The sequence below is a fragment of the Petaurus breviceps genome, unplaced genomic scaffold (genome assembly GCF_028583685.1).
Source record: "Petaurus breviceps papuanus isolate PSGF00001 unplaced genomic scaffold, PetGlider_PUasm1.0 90723, whole genome shotgun sequence".
In the NCBI taxonomy this organism is placed as follows: domain Eukaryota; kingdom Metazoa; phylum Chordata; class Mammalia; order Diprotodontia; family Petauridae; genus Petaurus; species Petaurus breviceps.
Window position 1 is genome coordinate 4,813,820 of NW_027187323.1, and position 22,366 is coordinate 4,836,185.

The 22,366-nt window shown below is 39.3% G+C and overlaps 1 protein-coding gene and 1 pseudogene across 1 annotated transcript in view; both read left to right on the forward strand.

Annotated features, from left to right (window-relative positions):
- Window positions 1-22,366, forward strand: part of LOC138145014 (uncharacterized) — a 449,608-nt gene that overhangs the window by 280,246 nt on the left and 146,996 nt on the right. The window lies entirely within an intron of this gene.
- On the forward strand, window positions 10,573-11,631 carry LOC138145108 (peroxisome assembly protein 12 pseudogene; annotated as a pseudogene).

Below are 22,366 nucleotides of genomic sequence, written 5' to 3' on the forward strand. Positions count from 1 at the left end.
CAGTCTGGTAATTTAGAAAGATCACTGCCAATTATTCTTCTCCCTTCTCCTTCCAGGTAGGACGGGCTCAGTGGTACAGCAGGTGTTGCTCTTACTAGTATGATCCAAAGACGTTCTCGATGCACTCTTTCTAACTTGGAAGTATTATTTAGATTAATAACACCCACTTACATATGAGTCCAATTCATTTCATTTTAATTAAACTTTGTTAAGCATTTAAGGTGTATATGGTAGGGTCCTTTGGAATTTGCAATAAAATGGAGGGGAGAGACAGATACAAATAACTATAATACAAAGAAGAGGAAGAAGAGAATGTAAAGGAGGGGAGTATGAAAAGTGTAATGAGATATTTGAGGCAAAAAAAAGATCTTTTTCACCTAAGGTAGCGGTAGTAGATCATTTAAAGCTCACTTTATCTGGGCCTTGAAGGAAAGAAGGGATTTCTCTGGGTATGTCTTTCATATACATATTTGTGTATAAATTGTCCCCTCCCCATTAGAATGTAAGTTCCTTGAGGACAGGAACTTTTCTCACTTTTTCCCTTTGTATCCTTAACATTTAGCACAGTACTTTACACAAAGTAAATACTTAATAAATGCTTACTGATTGATTGATTGCTCAGACAGGGAAGGGATTTATATAACAAGTGACATAAGGTAGGATGTAGTGTTCTGTCCCAGGTACAACGGAGCATGAGCATGGATATGAACAAAGTCATGGAAGCTGCAAAAGTAATGCTTAGAAAAATATGTAGAGAAGAATCTGATCTGTCTGGAATATAAATCATGTGAAAAGAAGTAATTTGAGAATAGGACCTAAAAGTAGATGGAATCTAGATTATTGAAGAAGTTGAATGGCAGAATCAAGAGTTTATATTTGATTCATTAGGCAATGGGGAACCAGTTAAGGTATTTTGAGTGGATAAATATCTTGACCCACAGTTTATGAACAGGGTACAGAGCAATATGTCAGAAGCTAGGTTGCACAGTAGATAGAATGCCAAGCTTGGAGTTAGGAAGGCCTCAGTTCAAATATAGCCTCAGACAATTAACAGCTGTGTGACGCTGGGCAAATCATTTAACCCCATTTGCCTCAGTTTTCTCATCTGTAAAATGGGTATAAGAATAGTGACGATCTAGTACTTAGTTGTAAGGACTAAATGAGATAATACTTGTAAAGTTCTTAGCACAGTGCCTGCCATATAAAGTCATATAAATGTTAGCTATTATTATGGTAGAGACAAAGGTACAAGAAAATAGAGTCTCTCTCTTCTAGTAACTCACAGTCTAGTAGAGGGAATGACAAATATATTAATAATTATAATAAAAGTTAGACTATAAAAAGTGCACAGGGAAGATCCAGAGTGCTACGGAAGGTTCAAGAATAAAAAGAGATACTATATGATTGAGAGAACCCAAGAAAGCTTCATGGAAGAAGTGGCACTTTTGTTGGATCTTAAAGGAAGGAAAGTATTTAATTAGCTAGAAATATTGAGTGAATCTATTCCAAGGTCTAAGAAACAGTGTGTATTCAAACAGGCAGAAGGAAGAACGTGAGATGAGATCAGGGAATAGTAAGTGGACCAGTTTGAAAAGAAAAAAAAATCAAAAAGTATTTACTAAGTACATACCATATACCAGAAAATTTACTATTATTACTACTACTGGCTAGCATTTAGAGGTGGCAAGCACTGTGCTAAGTCCTTTATAAATATCACAACAGCCTTGGAAGACAGGTGCTATTATTATCCCCATTTAACAGGTGAGGAAATCTGAGGTTATATGACTTCCCCAGGGTCACAAATTTAAGATATGTCTCTGCCAGATTCAAATTCAAGTTTTTCTTCCTCCAGAAGAAAAATGAAATTATCTTGTTACTTTGGACACTCCTAGTATTCCCCAAATCCACCTTGCTCAGATAGGGTGGACCTTTGACATTCGTGGCCAAGGAAATTTGAGGCATATAAAGGTTCACTCCATCCTTCAGCTCTTTCCACAACTGCCTATTGACTAGGCTTATGGATCCCTATGACTGAGAAAATTTTAGGTACCCTACTTTCAAAGTAAATCCCTTGGCTATATCGTAGGTGAAACCTCATTGCCCCAACAAGTCAAAGCTTGGGAATAAGACATAAGTGTGAAGTAGGGTGGTAAAATTTATTCTTTGTGTAAATAAAAGCAGAAGTCTCATATATTATCTGAGCGACAAAGACCATCAATGGGTGAAAAAAGCCAAGTTAAAAAAAACCTACAACAAGTATAAAAATGGAAAAATTAGCAGGAGAGTAGGTGGAAGAAATGAAATAATAATTCAAGAATAAAAAAATAAAACCAAACTCACCCCTTATTAGAAAATCAATTTTTTGGGTGGCAGCATAATTCAGAAGAACACCCCTGAAAGACAGGACAAGCCTCTCAGGTAATAAATGGTCAGGATGGCAAAGGCGAAATGAATAGGTTTTTAGTTTCTCTTTCTGTCTGAATTGTGGGAGAGCAAGGATAATATATTTGAGGGAATGGGAAAGTAACTCACAGAGGGCTGATTGGGAGTTGAACAGAGCCAGCAGAAAGGAAATAATCTGACAGCTTCATATCTAATACATATTAAGTGTTTAATAAGTGTGGAGTTATTGTTAATGTATATAAAATACTTTGTGAACATGAACTTTCTATATAAGATGACCTATACTTAGTATTACTCTCTACTCTGACAAAAAACGGGACTACTTGCTGTCCCCACAGTTATTCCACAATTCCTTCTTCCATTTCTTCATTTACACTGCAAATGTCCTCTTCCCCAACCTCTGTCTGTTAAAATTGTATCCATTCTTCCCTTATCACCTAAGATAAAAGTAGTCTTTCCTTCTTCAGAATTTCCTTGACACTTTGTACTGATTTTATTAAATATTTTGGATCCAGTTTTTATTATATTTATGTATGGGCTCTATCTGTGCAATGGGAATATCCCCATCATTAATGCCCATTGAAAGTAGGAGTCTTAAAACACAAAAGTGGAAATGAGAGATGTACAACTGATTAATAAGACAGATTTTGAAAACAGGAATTAGTCTTCTCTACTGCTAATTGAAATGTAGAAATAAGAGGATTTGAACTAGGAACAGAATATATCTAATAAGGACCAAGTATTCCATTCTTTCCCTAGTCTCAGATCCTCTAATTGCTAGTTTTCTGATTCTTTTTTTTTTGTTTTTTTGAGGGCAATTGGGGTTAAGTGACTTGCCCAAGGTCACATGGCTAGTTTTTGTGTTAAGTGTCTGAGGCCAGATTTGAACTCTGGGACTCCTGACTCCAGGGCCAGTGCTTTATTCACTGTGCCACCTAGCCGCCCCTTAGTTTTCTGATTCTTAAAATTAACTTGCACATATTTATTTGTGTAAGTATTCTACCACCCCAGTGAAATGCAAATGCCATGAGGTTAACAACTCCCCCCACCCCACTTCTGAATTCCAGCATCTAGACTACCGTCTTTATACACAGCAGTAGCTTAATGATGGGTATATGAGGTGTTGAGAGGGCTGCTAAGCCCTTATTAGGACCACTCACTCATCTTTGGTGCCTACAAACCATTCAACTCTCACCTGTGGCTCCAAGAAGCTATAGTATTGTGGAGAGGCCACATCCTGGTGAACTGTCATTATGAGGGTAGCTTTAAACTCATCGGCCAGTTAGGGAGATGCCTCCACCAAGAAGGTGAAGACTTCTCCAGACAGAATGAGTGGATAAGAATGATTTGTTCTAACAGCCATAAAAGTGGCTGAAACAAGAACAGATCTTGCTAAGACATGGAAGACACCAAGGTCATCCATTGTACCTACTGGGGCTGTAGGTACTGTCATTTTGATTTTTTTTTTCCCACTGGACTTCAATGACTCTGGAAGAGGGAATAAGGCTGAGGATTTGTGCAACTCTGCCTCACTTTAATTCAATTCATGTGTAAGGCAAGACATCATTCATTTGTGATGTCATTTGTCTTCTTTGAAAAAAGAAGGACTAATAGAAACAGCTTAATGAACACTTGTTAAATGAATCAAGAAATACTTTTGGATCTAATCCAGAAAAATCTTTAAACAAAAAGGGAAGATGAGTGAGAAAACTGCCCAGATACAACTGTCAAAAAATATTAAAGAGAGAAACGCATATGGCATCAGGGTAGGAAGACGAGGGTCCAGGAAAAAATAACCACAAAAAGGGACAGAAATGATAAAAATGACCTTAGATGTCTATGTGCTAATTACCAGAATATGGGTAATAAAGTGAGCTAGAGAGTTTAATGCAGGGAGATAAAGATGACCTCATAAATACCACTTAGCTCTGGTGTTATATGACTCATGACTGGAATATAGCAATGGAAAGGTACACTCTTTCCCCAAAGAACAGATAAGATAAAAGGGGTTGTAGAGTCATATAGTATATTGAGAAAATTTATTCCTTTACATAAATCCATGGACCTAGTCTCATAATATCCAGGAACTGTGGCAGAGAACACTTCAAGTGAAGATAAATGAAAGGAAATTTGGAAGAGATATTGAGGTGAGAGTATATTACAGACTGTCTGGTCTGAAGAAGGCATTGAATGACAAATTCCTGGTACAGGTATCAGACTTGGCATGGAAACTGGATATGGTTGTCAATGGAGACTTCAGCTAGCAAGATATTCGTCGAATCAAACAATTAATAAACACTACTTACTTACTAGCACTGTGTTAAATAGTAGGGGGTGTAGAAAGAGGCAAACCACAGTCCCCACTCTTAAGACGCTTACAATCTAAGGAGCGAGACACCATACAAACAAATACATACAAAGCAAGCTATCTACAGGATAAATAGGAAAATATGAACAGAAGAAAGGCACTAGAATTAAGAGGGGATTGAGAAAGACTGCTTGTAAAAGATGGGATTTTAGTTGGGATTTTAAAAGGAAGCTAGAGAAGTCAATAGGTAGAGTAGAAGAGAGAGAGTATTACAGCCAGGGAAAATACCCTGAACAGAGAGCTGGAGTGTCTTGTTTATGGAATAGCTGGATCAAAGACAGAGAGGAAGGTACTTTGGAAAGTAAGGTATAAAGAGACTGGAAAGATAGGAGGGGCTCTGAAGGCCAAATAGAGCCTTTTTTATTTGATCCTAGAGGTAATAGGGAGTCACTGGAGTTTACTGAGTAAGGGATGGTAGGATCAGATGTGTACTTTAGGAACATCTTTTAGTGACTGATTAGAGTTTAGCCACAAAGGAAAGAAGAGAACTAGGATGATAACGTTGATGGAAGGATCAAGTGAGCTGGGTGTTGCTGTTTAGTTTTTTTTTCCCCCCACAATGGGCATTTCTGCAGGCAGTAGAAAATGAACCAGCAAAGCAGGAGAGAATGAGAATAAGTGAGAGAGTGAGGATGACAGGAAGGCAATCTGTTGGAGGAGATGGGATGGAATGGCATCATTTGAACAAGTAGAGGGGTTAACCTTGGTAAAGGGTAAGGCCATTTCATCATGTGAAACAAGGGTGAAGGAAGAGAGACTGGCAGAAGGCATGTGAGTGATAGGAAATGAAAAAGAGGGGAGAAGAGGGGTTTCTTGGCAAATGGTCTCAATTTTCCCTATAAAACATCAGGCAAAGGTTTTAGCTGAGAGAGTGGGTGCAGGGGAAGCCATGAGGGGTTTAAGGATGGATGAAAATGTGTGGAAAAGCCAGTGTGGAGAATGAAATAGTGAATTAGTAACTAGGTTAGTTGGCAGGCTTTCCCAGCAACAGTGAGAGCCCAATAGAGGTTGTGCAACATAAAGTTGTAGTGATCCTAGTCAGAATAGTTGTGTTATTTTTCTCTATTAAAACTGTTCTTATGCTCAAAACAGAGCAAATGATTTTTTGACCTTGTCTTCCTGACAATTTCATATTTCAAAGGGTAAAGGAATTTGAAAGGGAAACTGATATTCTAGACCCAATTCTGACCATTGTCAGAGTTTGTTAGGTGAAGTCAAAGATCCCTGGGAGGAAATAATTATGCCCTCTTGAATTCAGTGACTGATAAGAAAGGAAATGTTGTGCATACTTCAGTATAGGTCATAAAATGAAATGTTATTTCAATTAGTTCAGAGAAAAAAAAATCTAGGTACACTTCCATGCTCTGATTCTAAAAAAGGAAGTCAGCTCACATAGTATAAGAGTTTCACAAGAATGGAATTCACATTTTTCCATATAATTCTATCATGGACAATAAAAGGGAGTTGTAAAACAGACCTGAAGTAGATGAACAAGTTGCTCATAAGACAACTCACATTTTAAAAACATGTACAATTTAAGGAGAGTGCTCAAGTCAGGCATATTTTCATTACTGTCCAACCTCCATTCCTAACACTTCAGACTTTCTCCACCATGTCATACCAGCCAACTCATCTGGTAAGTTCATTCTACCCCTGACTTAATCACCCTGGAAGTTCATTGCTCTCCTGTGATTCCTTCCTCTGATTGGTTCCTTTCAGAACCTCCATTTTAAGGAATTTACCCAGCCCAATCATGTGTTTTTATTCCTGACCAGTCTTCATCCCTGACTCTCCAGATTTTTCCCATAATGCCTTCATGTGAATACTGCCCCCCCCTTTCTATCTTCCTTTTATGTTCTCTCTTCCTCCATTAGAATATAAGCTCCTTGAGGGCAATAATTTTCTTTATTTCTGCTTATATTTATATTTCCAGAACATAGCACATTGCCTGGCAATGTGTTTAATACATGCTTGTTGGCTCAATTTGAATAAAAAAGAAAGAATTGAAAGCAATCAACTGAGTATGATTTCCAAAAGCCTGACACAGTCCTGTGATATTAGTGCTGAGAAGGGCTAAACCCCAAAAGGTTTGAGACAATAACAAAGAGTCACATTTTCTTTTCCTTTAGCTATATTGAAAAAAAGAAGAACTGAGTTCAAATGCAGCAGAGATACTTACTGTGTGGCCCTGGGTGAGTCACTTAACTTCAGTTTCTGCATCAGTTAAATCTGATAAACCTTGGTTTCCTCATCAATCTGTTCGATTAAATAGTCCCTATCTGTAAATCACTTAGTTCAGTACCTGCTACAGTGTAAGCACTATTTAAATGTTAGTTGAGGGGGTGGGTGAGGGGATTATTGGAGGGGTAGGTAAAGTGGAGGGGAAAGAAGATAAGGTAACAGGTATATTGGAAAAAGAGAGGTTGAAAAAGAAAAAAAGTGAGTAAAAATAAGATGAAGGTAAATTCCCAAATAGTACTTATAACTTTTAACATGAATGGGATGTTTATAGCTGCTCTCTTTGTGGTGGCAAAGAACTGGAATTTGCAGGAATCCCCATTAATTGGATAATGGCTGAAAAAGTTGTGGTATATGATTGTGATGAAATACTACTGTGCTATAAGAAATGATGAGCTCAGTGATCTTAGAAAGGCATGGAAAGACTTGTACAAAATAATGAAGAGCTAAGTGTGCAGAACCAAGAGAACATTGTATACAGCAACAGCAATATTGTTTTAAGAAGGACTTTGAGCATCTGTCATTCTACTATAAAATACATAAATTAAAAATAAAGAGCATATAAAGAAAGATGCTATCTGCATCCAGAGAAGGAACTGCCAAATAGAAGTGTGCATAGAATAATTTTACACATACACATATGTATACACACACACACTTATTTGTGTCTAATGGTAGCCATCTCTAGGATCGGAAGGGAAGGAAATAAAAATAAATTTATATGATAACTTTGCTGTGAATTTGTAGGGAATAGCAAGTAATATGTGATAGATTTGCAGTTTCATGTGAAATCATCTTTTTTTTTTACTGTAAAGTGTTACAGAAATGCTTTTTTTGTTCCATGAATTGAAAATAAAATAAATTTTTAAAATAAATAAATGTTAGCTAGTAGTAATGTAGTAGTAGTAGTAGGTGGTAGTAGTAGTAGTAGTAGTAGTAGTAGTAGTAGCAGCAGTAGTAGTGGTAGAGGTAGAAGTAGTAGTAGCAAATTTTCTGGCATATAGTATGTACTTAGTAAATACTTGTTGAGTGTTTGATTGTATCTTTCCAAACTAGACCACTTTCTATTCCATGATCTCATCTCACTCTCTTCCCTCTGCCTATTTTTATGAACACTGTTTCTTAGACCTAGAAATTATAGGTTACTGAATTTGATGTTAATTCCTAGCAAAATGGTATAACAAATTATAAAAGAAGTGACAGACCTCTTAGAAAGGGAAACATTGATAATCACAGACTAGCATGGGTTCATTAGAAATAAATTATGCCTATTGTACAAACTTTTAGGATAGCTATTTGGCAGTACACCATAAATGTTATAAAATTATCATACCTTTTGACCCAGTGATTCCACTGCTAGGAATATTCCTTAACATTGTTATCAAAACCAAACACAATAAAAGAGCTGTCCAAAGATTTTCGTATCAATATTATATGTAATTGTAAAAAACAAAAACAAAGACTGGGAGCAATCAAACCGAAGTACCAGCAATAGTTGGATGGCTGAATAATTTATGATATGTTAACATAATGAAATAAAGTAATCAAGATGGACATTTATGAAAAAAGCAAAGAAATATGGAAAGACCTTTATGAAATAATACAAAGTGAAAAGGCACAATCAAATATTATATGTACAATGACCTCATGAGGAAATGTGAATGAAAATGATTATAGAATCTTGACGGGGATTAAGAAGGCAGGGCTGAAAAAGTCTTAGGATACTTTGAGTTGAAATTAAGGTGATTAAATATAAGTATTTACTAAGCAAGTCTGGCTCTTAAAATAATAGATTCAGAGATATAAAGGATCTCAAAAGTCATTCAGTGCAGAGCCCTCATTTTAGAGATGAGGGACTTAAGGCCCAGGGATTTTATATTTCCTTACTAAGGTTACACAGCTAGTAAGTCTAAGAGCTGAAATGAGAATCCAGAGTCTTTCATTCCCAAACTCATAATCTTCCCAGTCCCCTTGAATTTATATTAACAAATAAGTTTTAAAGAAAACATCTAAATGAAAAATAAAAATCAGTTATGCCAAACTCTCATCTTTTTGATAGTAGTTGTTGTTTAGTCAAGTCTAACTCTTTATGATCCCATTTGGGGTTTTCTTGGCAAAGAAACAAGAGTGGTTTGCCATTTCCTTTTTCAGCTCATTTTACAGATGGGGGAATCTGAGGCACAGTCATATGACTTGCCCAGGATCACACATCTAGTAAGTGCATGAGGCCTGATTTGTACTCAGGAAGATAAATCCTCCTGAATCCAGGCTCAGCATGCTAATCACTGTGCCACCTATTTGCCTTTTTGATAATTACTAGTTTGGTAAATTAATTTACCTTAAGGTAATGTAACAGATACATATTATTTGGTTTTCCCAAAAATAATGTGGCAAAGTTTCTTACCCTATTCTAATAGTCATGATGAGAAGATGGAGGCCCCAAATGGCAGTATACAGTTAGGTAGATTTGAAACTGGTTGAATGATCAGAGTTCGAGAATGACAATTAATTGATGGTTTTCAGCCTGTATAGAGGTTTTGGATGGAGTTCTTCAGAGCCCCATCCTTGACCCTCTTCTGTTCAGTATTTTTACCAATGACTTGGGTGAAGATACCACAAAACCAGGAGAGAGCTAATACACTGGGTGTCAGAATTGGGATAAAAAAATGACTTCAACGGTCAGAATGCAAGGCTGACGGTGATGAGGTATTATTTAGTGAGGATAAGCAGAAGGCTGCATTGTTGGGTTATAAAGTCACTAATACAGAATTGAGTGGGACAGGGAGAGGCGGGTGGGGAGAGCAGAATATCTATAAAGTGGTTCATGTGAAACAGAAGGGCGTAGGGGGTTGAAAGCTCAACATGCAGTAAGTAGTACACAGGGATAAGAACTTCATTAGTATAAAAAAAACTAATTCTCAGATGACGAAACTCCCGCTATCAGTGTAGGGGGTCACGTTCTGCAACTTATATTCTTAGGCACTGAGGGATGCCATTTAGCCAGTATGTGTAAAAGGCAGAATTTCACCAGGTCTTCTTGACTCTAAGGCCACCTAGCTCTCGACCTACTACAACTTCCTTCTTACTCGTCGATAACATATGTCAATCAAAAAAACCCTAAAATTGTTTCAGGATGTATTTACCTTGTATTTTGGGAAGGAGTATCCAGAAACACGTTTCTTGTCTTGTGAGAGAGTGAATCTCCCCACACTGGAGGTGACCAATCAGAGACCGGATTATTTTTCAATTATATTCAGGAGAGAGGGCGCTGCCCACGAGACTCTCAACCCCAGGGCCCTCCTCCCTCTCGGCTCCCCATGGGGCCCGGGTTCCCAGCACCCGCCCGGCTGCCTCAGTCTCCTCCCCTTGGCAGGGAGATGGCAGCTTGGCTCAGGTGCCCCTCCCGCTCGGAGCTCCTGCTCCCCCGCCCCGGGGCCCTCCACCGACCTCGCTCCTACTCCCCGACGCTCCAGACAGCGGGGCGCCCCTCTGGCCCCCCTCGTACCTAGTCGCCTTTTAGTTTCAGAGGCCCACCAGGGCCCGGCACCTCTAGAGGGGGCATGATGACTGAGCCTGGGGCTCACATTACGGCCGCCCCGGGCGCAGGTGACCGCCCTGCCATCTTCTAGGTGGTAGCGCAGGGCAGTCTGATGGCAGCCAGGACGCCCTCCCTGCAGCACGTGGCCAAGGTTGTTGCAGAAATCTCCCCGCCCATTCTGGCCTCCTCTGGAGGCGGTCTGATGAAATCTGCACTGTTCTGGATCTTTTGCCACAGCCGCAGTACTTGTCTAAAGCCAGTGCCTCCTTCTCTGAAAATGTTTATGGCTTAAAGAGGATCGTGATGGGAAGACCCTGGGAGGCCAGTTCTGGCTTCCCAAAGAAGCAGCTTTGGAAATCCCTCTTATTCCTGGGCCTCCTTCCCTACTTGAAAGTGAAGTTGGAGAAGTTGGTCTCCAGCCTAAGAGAAGAGGATGAGTATTCCATCCATTGCCCCTCTTCCTGTTGGAAGCGGTTTTACTGAGCTTTCTTGGAAGCTTATCCCTTTGTGACCATGGCCTGGGAAGACTGGTGCCTCATACAGTAGGTACGTTACCTCCAGGAGAGGGCTAGCATCATTCGACCTTGCTGAGCCTGGCTGGAGCTCGGCTAGGTAGACTCTCAGCAGAGCTTATCCAAGCTATGGAAAAGACACTAGCAAGAGCTAGTGGGATGTAACAGCCAGCCACTAGTATTTGAGAGAAGGTTCAGTCAGCTGTCAAGAAAGCTGCAGGGGGCCTTGCCTTGTCCCTCTTCTCAGACCTTTCTGTAGGTGTTTTCTTCCTGCAATTCCTAGATTGGTGGTATTCATCAGAAAATCAAGAAAGTATCAAATCCCTGACTGCCCTGCCAGCCCCACAACCCCCTGTGCACCTGGACTACAACTTTGCCTCCTCTCCATTGACAAAGCTGAAATCGGTGTGCCCCTTATGTGGGGATGAATAACACTGTACTCCCCACCTCTGGCTACTTGTTTTGTTACCAATGTGTGTATAAAACTATGTGAGGAGACACCAGACCTCCCCATCACAAGCCACTTTACAGAAGTCCAGCACCTGATTAAACTCTACTGTGAACTCCCCTGAAAACTGAATAACCCCATGGTAAGACTGCTCTTCCGGCCATCCATTCTGCCATAGAGTGGTATTCAGTACATAGCATATTACTCAGTCAGACCCATGTATCACTGTAATGTAATGCCAAGGAAAGGCAACTTCTCAAGGTTCAGAATACCAGCATAGGTGCTCTCCTTTTTATTCAGTGACAAATTAAGAACAGAGAAGATCAAAATATGACATCATTCAAAATACAGCATTTACTAAGGGTGATTAAATAATCTCCAAGTACTACCCCACCCCAGGACCTTCCATTCATTCAATCAATTACAAAGTCCCTGTTCTAAATACTACTCCACCCCTAGGCTGTACCTTCATTTAGTCCATCACAAAACCCCTCTTCTCAAATGGAGATTAGTTTCCAATCTAAGTAAAGTACATTCATTTGTTCAACCATAGAACACAAAAAGGTCAAAAGTTCCCCACCCCTGGATCACAATTGAATCTACCCCAGAGTTACAACCAGTTTAAGCACAGCACTTAATACCCAAATGGAGGTCTTTTCTTCATCTTGACAGGAGGCAAGTTCTCAGCAATCTTAGTTCCTGGGGAGACAAGGCTTAGCAAGGCCACAAGATACATTGCCAGTCTCTTCATTAATTTATTCTCTGTCTGCAGAACAGTCCTAGGACCCCTGAAAACATTAGCAAAACCCTCTCCCAGGATTTCTTTAAACATACAACAAGAAAATCCTTCTTCAGGGCTTCTGAACCAACAGAAAGGTTCCCAGACCCCTGCAGCAACAGCACTGTCCTTCACCAGTGGACAGTATTCACTCTCTGTCTGCAGGACAGTCTCAGGAGCTCTTAGCCAACAGCCAGGTTCCAGGACTTCTTCAACAACAGGACTGTCTTTCACCAGTGGACAAATCTGGCAAAACAACATCAAAACAGACAGACAAAGTACCAGCAAAACAGCCATGTCTCCTCAGTCCTTGGCAGCTCTGGAGGCAGGTCTCAAAAGTCCAGGGTAACTCAAAGTGGCCCTCAGCAATGCTCTCAGTCTCTCTCTGCCTCCAAAAGGGTGCTGCTTCCAAAAAGTTCTTCTGCCTCTCTCTTGTCTCTCTCCAAATCTACCTCACCAGCTCCTCCCAGTTCAGGACTTTCTTTTCACATCAACAAGTCCATCCCACAGGTGGGATTAACAAGCTCTGGGTTTTAACACAATCAGTTTGAAAACCAAGCCATTACAGGGGGATCTTTATATTCCATTACTATCGCAGTCACCCATCTCAGGGTCACCTCAATATTAAAGAGCCTAGCAAAACATTTTTTTAATCAAATGCATAGCCATTTGTATGTAGCCTCTTAATATGTCTTCTAGCCCCCATCCAGAAATTCATGAAAACAAAGCCAGGTTGCTATATGAAGACATAACCAAGAGCCATTAGTGAGGGGCAAACAGAGTTGTGGGGATCACGTGAAATAAGACATGAAAAGCATTTTAATCAAGCTTTATGAGTGCTGTATTATTATGTAGAGGCAGGAAGAGGGAGAGACAGCATCTAATCTCCATTGTCTCTTCCTATACCTTGCATCCAGACTACAAGAGCCTGCGAAGGATCCAAATAGGGACATAATATGAGGAAGGCAAGCCCCTCCTCTTCAAGGACACTTTCTGCAAATAATGTTTAGGTGTTTAAGGATGATTTTGTTTGCTTTGAGTGGAAATAAAACTTTAGAAAATAAGTCACTTTTTCAAACTGACACCCCTTTAGCACAGTACTTATTAATGCCCCATCTAGTTTGGATTGTGATTTGGAGTGAATCCTACACAAAAAGGTACATAATTTACCTTTCCTGGGAAACTGGATAAGGACAAATAATGTTTTGGGTTGATTTTCCATTTGGAATAGTCTGAGATCTTTTTTTTTTAAAATGCTTTATTAACTTCTGATTTACATCGTTCGTTTCTGCCAGATTTTGAGTTACAAATTTTCTCCCCGTTTTTCCCCCACCCATCCCCCCAAAACAGCAGTCCCACAGGATATCCCCACCTCTGATCTGCTCTCTCCCATATTTTCTCCCATACCCATTTCAACTTTTCCAGTAGGGCATCGTGGATCTCTGTATTTCCCAATTATATGTAAAACAATATTGATAATAGTATATATATATTTAAACATTTGATTTTAAAACTTTGAATTCCAGATTCATTCCCTTCCTCCCTTATCACCCACCCTTACTGGGAAGATAAGCAGTTCAGTATAGGTTGTACATGTGTGGCTAATGCAAAACAATAACATAGCAGATATATTGTAAAAGACTGACTATATTTCCCTCCCTCCTATCCCACCTCCCACTTGTTCTATTCTCTACTTTGATCCTGTCCCTTTTCAAAAGTGGGTGCTTCCAACTTCCCTCCCCCCCGAGCCTGCCCTCCCTTTCATCATCCCCCCTCATATCCTCTCCCCCCCCTATTCTCCTGGAGGGTGAGATCCCCTATTTAGTGTGTATTTCCCTCCCTCCTAAAGCCAGATCCAATAGGAATAAGGTTGACCCATTCCCTTTTGTAGTCTGAGATCTTTAAGTGTGAAAGTCAAACAGAAAAAACATAAGGAAAAAATACAGTTAGACCTACACTAATTCAGTTCTCATAAAGAGCTGGAAGGGACTTTGGAGGCTCTCTAGTCCAAGCCCCTCACTTTATAGAGGAAGAACAGAGGCTTCTAAGTGAAGGGTTTGCCCATGGTTACCTGGCCAGTTACTGAAAGAACCAGGACTGGAATCCAGGTACCCTGACTTCCTCACCCAGTGTTCTTTTCTCCGCTGTACCATGAATAGCAGGGAGCAGAAAAACAGCCTTGTGTGAGCATTTTCTGCTAACTCCCCAAAGCATTTGCTAACCTTGCATGAACATATCTCACCATTACTAATAGCAATTTTTATGAAGCCCCCTCTTTAATGTAACTCAAAAATAAGTTTTAGTTTTACACAACACACACACACACACAAAAGAGAGAGCTTATGCTTCAGGTAAGAGGAGGACTAGATGACCTCAAAGTTGTTTTCAAGCTTTACCACATGATGAATATGTAATTCTAATATTTATATAATCTCACAGTATTTTGTACATAATAGATAATAAATGAATGAATGAAAAGATTTAGTAAAAATTCATAGGTTTCAAAAAACTTTTAGTTACATTCCAATTTTATCCTTACCCCCAACACTTAATAGTATATTATTTTTTACAATTACACATAAAGGCAGTTTTCAACATTCACTTTTTTTTGCTTTTTGGAGGGGGGAAGGCAGGGCAATTGGAGTTGAGTGACTTGCCCAATGTCACACAGCTAGTAAGTGTTAAGTGTCTGGGACCACATTTGAGCTCAAGTCTTCCTGACTCCAGGGCTAGTGCTCTGTTCACTGTGCCACCTAGCTTCCTCTAACATTGACTTTTATAAGATTTTGAGTTCCAAGGTTTTTTTTTTCTCCCTACCTCCCAAGATGGTAAGTAATCTGATATAGGCTATACATGTACAATCATATTAAACATATTTCCACATCAGTTATGTTGTGAAAGAAGAATCAGAACAAAAGGGAAAATCCATAAGAAAGAAAACAAGAACAAAAAAATATAAAATAGTATACTCTGATCTGCATTCAGACTCTATAGTTCTTTCTCTAGATGTGGATAGCAATTTCCCTCATGAGTTTTGGAATTGTCTTAGATTATTGTGTTGCAGAGAAGAGCTAAGTCTACCAAAGATGATCCTCTCACAATGCTGCTGTTACTATGTACAGTGTTCTCCTGGTTTCTGTTCACTTTACTCAGCATCAGTTCATATATTTCTTTCTAGGTTTTTCTGAAATCTGCCTACTTATCATTTCTTACAGCACAATAGCGTTCCATCATAATCATATGCCACAACTTGTTCAGCCATTCTCCAGTTGATGGGCATCCTCTCAATTTCCAATTCTTTGCCACAACAAAAAGAGCTGCAATAAATATTTTTCTACATATGGATTCTTTTCCCTTTTTAAATTATCTCTTTGGGATACAGACCTAGTAGTGGTATTGCTGGATCAAAAGTTTGGTTGCCCTTTGGGCCTAGTTCCAACTAATTTGATCCTTTTAGCAAAGACTTAAAGTTGGGGTTAGGATAGAGATAGGTATGGTGATACTCTTGGTAATGGGAACTTCGAAGGGAAGAAATTCCCTGTAACAATGTAAGTCAGAACCTTACCTGTAATTTGTAGGCTTAAAGTTACCTAAAGAACTGAGAAGTTAATTATCTTTCCAAAGGCTGCACAGCCAGTATGTATCAGAGATGAAACTTGAACCTTGATCTTCATGGCTTTGAGGATAACTCACTATCCTATAACACAATCCCGTAACTTACTTCTCAAAGCCATTATCCTAAGACAACTTTTATTACAGAACTTTCAGTCTTTACACATATCATTTGATCTTCACAACAACCCTGTGGATGTGCTACTGTTAGTGTATTTCCATTTTATGTTTGAGGAAACTGAGACTTAGATGAAATAACCTGGCCAGGTCATACAGCTAAGTAAATGTGAGAGGCTCGATTCAAACTCAGACCTTCCTGACTCCAAGTCCAGAACTCTATATATATATAGGATATCACTGAGTTTCCTCAAAGAACACAGGGCTTATCATCCTGTTTTCTATACACTGAAAGTAGATACAAAGAGAAGGACAGACCTCAGGGTACCCACAATTTGTCAGATCTAGAGCTAAAGGCTCTTGGGACTTACTTCAATGCTCTTGCAACTATACCAGGGTGAAGGATTTTGTCATATAATAATGGGAATTTTTATAACACATTAAGTTTTATAAAATACACTTCTCAACATCTTTGCGTATCGGGGAGGAGGCATATCCCTGTTCTCAGTTTACAGATAAGGACACTGAAGCTCCAGGAGATGATGTGACTTGTTCATGGTCACATTGCTGGTAAATGTCAGTGCCAAAATTCAAACCCAGCTCTTTTGACTCCAAACCCAAAACTTTTACTTCTATGTCAAACCCTTTTACCAGAGGCCAATTTCCCCCAGTAAGATTAGCAGGATATAATAATCTAATGCAAAATTTAGCTTGCTCATTGATTAGAATGGCTTTGGGAGGCCCTCAGTATGTCACTTAATTTCTCCTGACTCTGAAGCCTTTCTCCCAAAAGGTAGGGAATAATATTTACTTCTCTCAGATGAGGGAAAGGAAACTTAATGAATCTTGGTTGTTTCTTGTTTTTTTTTTCTTTTGTTTTTGGAATTCTCTGCCAGGCCAAAAAGGGCAGTAGAGAAAGGCATAGCACTATTACCACTAGCTGACTGCTGCTTATCCCTCCAAAACATGGAATTTAATGAGCAGAGTTTCTTAGCACCTCACTGGAGCAGGGCTGAAATCTCACAATCTATGACCCAAGATTTCACAATGGTCTTTCAAGTGGAAAATATGACCACGAAACCTTTGACTTTTGCAAGATGCCACTGGTTTTACAAACAAGTCTGCCAGTCTTGGGACTTCCTTTTCTGACATATGGGCAAAGATTACTCTGCCCATTCTTTTTACCTGATGAAAATTGGCTTCCATATGGGGTTACCTGAGAAATAGCTTCATGGAATTGGTGGGGCACACCCTTTTCCCACAGTGGAAGACTGAACTTACTTGGAATACATAATGAAAATACTGGTCCAATTTGCTTTCTAAAGCACATGGCTTTACACAGGCACTATCAAAATCTTCAAGATTGTTCATGTTCTTTCCTGTGGCCTATCATTGACCCCTATAGAGGCTGCATACCTGGATTCTCACCCTGGCTTTTACCTGCTTCATTCTGGCTTTAGGCACATCACACTCAGCTTAACTTTATTATATCTGATGTCTTTCATCTATTAAATAGAGCTAATCACAACTATTCTCCTTGCTTCCTCAAAGCTGTGTGAGCACTGAGGTCATAGACATGTCACAGAAAAAAGTTCATGAAAATATGACTATCTTGGCTTAGACAAATTTCAAGAGGACCTAATTTCTTCTTGGAAGAGCAGGGCTACAGACACAGGTCTAGAAAATTTTCTCTTAAAACTTTCATCATACTCATCATCAGCAAAGAATTTCTGAGGTCCTACTATGTCCAGGCCAACACGGGGAAAAAAAGATAATATGTGATAGCATAAAATCAATCAGTCAATCAACAAATATTTTAAAGTACCTTACTATATACCTAGTGCTATTTTTCTAGGTACTAAGGGTATAATGAAATAACCCTTGTTCTCAAGGAATTTTCATGATGTGACAGAAGGGAAAAAGACCAAAATCTACATATATAAAACATATGATAGGAATACATAGTAATTTGTGGGGGGGGGCACTAGCAGTGGGGAGGATCTTGAAAGGCTTCATGTAAAAGGTAAGATTTGAACTGGATTTTGAAGGAAAGAAGGGATTTTAAGAGGTAAAAATGAGTAGGGAGTATGTGCTAGGCATGGAGAATCACCAGTACAAAAGTACAGAGAAGGAGAATGAAATGTTGGTGAAGAAAAGTCAAGAATCCAGTTGTGCTAAACCATGAATAACAGGAAAGTAAGTGAAGTGTAATCATAAGTGGATGGATGGATGGATGGATGGATGGATGGATGGATGGATGGATGGATGAAAATGATACAAAATGTACTTAAATGTTCACTTGTCAAATACTGTGTCAAGCATTGGCAAAATAAATTGAAGCAAGTTTTGAAGGGCTTTAAAAAACAAATGGAAATGTCTCTATTTGATCCAAAAAGAAATGGAGATAAACTAGAGTTTGTTGAGTAGGGGAGTGATAGGATCAGACTTGAGTTTTAAGAAAATCACGTTAGCAGTTCAGTTGTAGGGAAAATGGATTGCAGAGGGAAAAATTTAAGGGAGACCAATAATTAGGCTATTGCAATAACTTGAGGTGGGAAAGTGTCACCTCCCCATGGACTTAATGGCAGTCTCATTTCCCTTCACTGGGTAGACTAAAATGATTCATTAAATTAATATTTAGATTAAGTCACAACTAGGTGGTGAAGTGGATAGATGTAGAGCTGGGCCTAGAGTCAGGAAGACCCGAGTTCAAATTTTATTTCAGACATTTGCTAGCTATGTGATCTTGGGCAAGTCACCTTACCCAGTTTTTCTCAAGCTCCTTATCTGTAAAATGAACTGGAGAATGAAATGGCAAACATTTATCTTTGTATTTATCTTTGCCAAGAAAACCCCAGATGGGGTCAGAAAGAGTTGGGCACTGTTGTAAAATGACTAAATAACAAAATATTAGTAAATAAATGGAAAGAAACATTGAATACAATATTACATGCCAGAAACAAAAGTGGACCCAATCAAAGTTTCCCACCTTCTTCTTGCATCATGTTTCCATTGTTTCTATAGGGAAGACATAGACTGATACATTCAAATAACTTTTTAAACAAGCAGAAAAATGTCATAAGTGGTACGGACCAAAATTGCTACAGGAATTCAGTTGAGGAAGTAATCACTTAGGACTGTGGTGGTTAAGGAAGACGATGTAGGGGGGACGGACATATTTGAAGAGTCAAAGTTTAAAAGGCCATCAAGAGAGGTACTGGAAACTTTATACAATTTTTTTTTGGTTTAAAGTAAACAAAAGATAAGAGAAAATGCTTTGCACAGGGAATTTTAAACAGTATTCTAAGGGAATATATAAATACAGTCCAGAAGGGTTTATGTAAACTAATCAGTGATGGATGTTCAATGAACTCATTGTACATCCATCACTGATTAAGGAGACCTTGGTTTACATCCTAGCTATGTCCTTTCCAAGATATGTGACCTTCATCAGGTAATTTTGGGTTTTGGAGTTTCAATTTCCTTATCTCTAAAATGGGGCTAATGTTAACTGTAATAACCACCATATGGAGTTCTTATGAAAATGAACTGATAATATTTATATAAAGAGCATTGTAAACTTTAAAGCATCATCATCACCATTAACATCATCATTGTCTTCCTAACTTTGAGGGCATACAACTAAGGATTTAAGAATGATATGGGTGTGTGTCTGTGTGTGTGCGTATAGGTGTACACACACACACATGTACACATACAGGTGGTATGAACAACTGTGATTTTTCAGAAAACACCTTTTCGTATTACTCCTAAACAAAATCCTGAGTTGGATGGGCCATATATTTGCTCCAGTATGGTAATTATTAGGTTCTAGTTGTTATATTATAAAAGTTATATCACAGAAGTAGAATCTTCTTTGGAAGGCACCCCAGAGGTTATCTAACCCAATCTATGCTTAAACAAAATTACCTGCTACAAAATATTACCAATAGGTGGTCATCCGAACTTAGCTTGAAGACATTCAGGGGTAGATAACTCACTACCTGATGAGGTCTCTCATTCCACTTTTCGTACAGCTCTAATTGCTTAGAAGTTTTGCCTCATACTAAATTCCAATATTCCCCTCCCACCTCCTTTACTTTCTACTGATTCGAGTTTTGCCTTCTTGAGCCAACCCAAACACATCCAATTCTCCTTCTCATTTTAGAAGAGAATCACCCTGTCCACTGTTTTTCTTCTCTAGGCTAAGCCTGATCTTTTCAAATGAGAAGTTTGGATACAATGACCTCTAGGGCCCCTTTTAGGTCTAAATTTATGAGTTAGAGCCCTGGTGTTAAAAGCAAACAGAAAGGGATCCCTCTCCCTGCAAGTTGCATATTGACTTAGAAAACCAACATTTTGATTGTCTATGTTGCATTTTTATTTTGCTAGTCATTGCTTAATTACATTTTAATTTGGTTTGGCCTGTATTTAGGAGTTTTGTACCACTTATGGCCGACAGACTGTGAGTTTCACATCTCTGTTAGAACAATAGGCTGCCCTCTTCCTCTCAGGGGATCAGAGAGCCGGCATTCCATCAAGTGCTGGTCTCTTCCTGCTTGAACTCGATCAGAGAGACATCATTCCATCATATGGACTAGACTGGCTGGCCTCTTTACACTTGCAGGGAAGAGAGATGTCATTCCATCTTGCTTCCTCCACCTAACTTCTGGCCTGGCCTGCCTACAGTGAAAGAACAGAAGTAGCATTGCTATTGGTTTCCTCACCTGAAATGCCTAACACCCTGAGAAGATTTCACCCTGTGCCTATCCCCTAGTCTTGTTGATAAGCCACCTGAACTCATTTGTCAGTGATTGATATAACTCCACCTAGTCATACTCTCTCCCATATCCCAATGACTCTCAACCCCCCCCTTCCCACTGTCATTATTAAAACTTGTTTTCTTTCCCTTTACTACCATTCCCTTATTATCGTCACCCTCAACACAATCCTCATCCCCCAATATCTCACTATAAAGCTACCCACCCTTCCACTGTGCTCTCTGGGAAGCTTGTTCACAAACGTGCTTCATTTTAAACCTTTTCCTTTCCCACTCCTTTCATCTTCTTGTATTCACTGAAATCTGGTTCTCTTACAGATGTCACAGCCTCCCTGACCACCTTTTCCAGCATTGGCTGCACTCACTAATTCCCCTCAACTCACTGATCCAGGTGAGGGAGTTGGAATATTCTTTGAAATATTCTGTTCTCCCCATTGAGTTCACCTTCTACCACCAGCATTCAGTAATCTCTCCTCCTTTGAGATTCTCTACATAATCGAAATTCTGGTAGCTATCATCTACTGACCTCCAAGACATTTCCTGTTTTTTCAGTGAGTTCAGTGCTTGGGCCATAACCTTTCTTTTTACCCTTGGGTCTGTCTTCTTACTAGGGGGACTTCAATATAAATGTTGATATTTTCTTGAACACTCTAACCTTCCAGATCCTCGATTTTCTCATTTCCCACGACCTATTCCCCCATCTCACCTCAGCTAACACACAGATTATATTGTATATATTATACCCTTGATTTTGTCATCACCCAAAATTGTATACACCTTTATATTTAGGAACTCTGAAATTCCCTTATCTGACCACCATCTGTGGTTCTGTGTTCATTCCTTATACCTTGTAATCCTTAACTCCTTACTGGGTTTTCATTGTGATCTCCAATCCCTTGACCCCTCATTTCTTCCCCAGACCATCAACCCTGTGCTAGTTACACTCTCTTCCTTTATCCATCTTGACCCCTTGGTGAAATAGTTCAACTCTCCTTTGTCCTTTTCTTGTGAGTCCCTCATGCCCTTATTTTATTGCTGGTCTTGTCTTGTCAAGTCTCAGTCTTGGTGATTCTTATCATCCATTGCTCCTACTCACATGCTTCTGAATGAAACTGAAGAAAATCTGGAAACCATGCTGACTAGATCCACTAAAGTTTATGTTTTATACTCTCAACTGGGCCCCCTTGAAACAAGGCAATATTTTTATAACTTCCTTATTGATTCACTATTCCACACACCTCTATCTTTTCCAAGTTTATTTATGCTTCCTTGTGTTTGTCCTTTGTTTTTAAAGAGGACCATGGTATCAAGGAAATGATGACATGACTTGTAGTTGACTTTGATTTGAGTGAAGGAGGGTGTTGCAGGGTCACCAGCCTCACTTTTCCTCCAGAGCCATCTGGATCCAGTGACCAGATATTCATTAGGATGGCTGGAGATGACCCAGGATGTAATGCGAGATCCTGGCCCTTTTAGGCTAATGCCTTTTTAGGTACTCTCTTAGAGTGAGGTAATACCCATGATTCCTTCCCTTCCCTTCCCTTCCCTTCCCTTCCCTTCCCTTCCCTTCCC